The sequence below is a fragment of the Saccoglossus kowalevskii genome, chromosome 1 (genome assembly GCF_978046115.1).
Source record: "Saccoglossus kowalevskii chromosome 1, keSacKowa6.1, whole genome shotgun sequence".
Taxonomy (NCBI): domain Eukaryota; kingdom Metazoa; phylum Hemichordata; class Enteropneusta; family Harrimaniidae; genus Saccoglossus; species Saccoglossus kowalevskii.
In genome coordinates this window covers 24,710,842-24,712,350 of record NC_140641.1, presented here as the reverse complement: position 1 = coordinate 24,712,350, position 1,509 = coordinate 24,710,842, and positions in this window count along the sequence as shown.

Below are 1,509 nucleotides of genomic sequence, written 5' to 3'. Positions count from 1 at the left end.
GTATTACTCTGTGATGTTCAACTCATATTCTATATGTTGTATTACTGTATAGCGTTCAACTTATGTTCCATAGTTGTATTACTCTGTGGTGTTCAACTAATGTTCTATATGTTGTATTACTGTATAGCGTTCAACTTATGTTCCATAGTTGTATTACTCTGTGATGTTCAACTCATATTCTATATGTTGTATTACTGTATAGCGTTCAACTTATGTTCCATAGTTGTATTACTCTGTGGTGTTCAACTAATGTTCTATATGTTGTATTACTGTATAGCGTTCAACTTATGTTCTACGTGTTGTATTTCTTTAAGTTCAACTCATGTTCTATATGTTGTATTACCGTATGGTGTTTAACTCATGTGCCACATGTTGTATTTCTTTATGTTCAACTCTTGTTCTACATGTTGTATTACTGTATGGTGTTCATCTTATATTCAATACGCTGTATTACTGTGTGGTGTTCAATTCATGTTCCACACGTTTTATTACCGTGTGGCGTTCAACTCATGTTCCACATGTTGTATTTCCTTATGTTCAACTCATATTCTATATGTTGTATTACTGTATAGTGTTCATCTTATATTCCACATGCTGTATTACTGTGTGGTGTTCAATTCATGTTCCACACGTTTTATTACCGTGTGGCGTTCAACTCATGTTCCACATGTTGTATTTCCTTATGTTCAACTCATATTCTATATGTTGTATTACTGTATAGTGTTCATCTTATATTCAATACGCTGTATTACTGTGTGGTGTTCAATTCATGTTCCACACGTTTTATTACCGTGTGGCGTTCAACTCATGTTCCACATGTTGTATTTCCTTATGTTCAACTCATATTCTATATGTTGTATTACTGGTTAGTGTTCATCTTATATTCCACATGCTGTATTACTGTGTGGTGTTCAATTCATGTTCCACATGGTTTATAGCTGTTCGATGTTCAACTCGTGTTGTATTGTAGTTCGATATACTGTACAGTGTTCACGTCAAGTTATATGTGTTGCCTAACTGTATGGTAATCCAATCAAAAATATATGTGATCACTGTATGGTGTTCAACTCATGTTCTACATGCTGTATCATACTAGTAACTGTGTGGTGTTTACATGGTTTATTACAGTGCGATGTACTGTGAAGTGATCAACTCAAGTTATATTGCCTAACTGTAAGTATTCCACTAAAAATATATGTTATCACTGTATTGTGTTGTGTTCAACTCGCACTTAATATATGTATGTATTGACAGATTGTCTGCAGATCAAAAGTATAATTAATTATTTTATTGAAATAAAAGCTGATATAAAAAGAAACCCGACTTTTGTAAAGTCATTTTTTGAAATACAATAAAAATAACTGCTTCTGTGGGAGAAATGAAACAGTACAAATGACGTCAACGAATTCAACAATGTTGCTTGCATTTTAAAACTGTTTGACTATTGATGGCAAGATAGGGGGTACGTTCCAAGTGCGGGGTTGTAGCTCAGCGCATATAAAAGAGGCA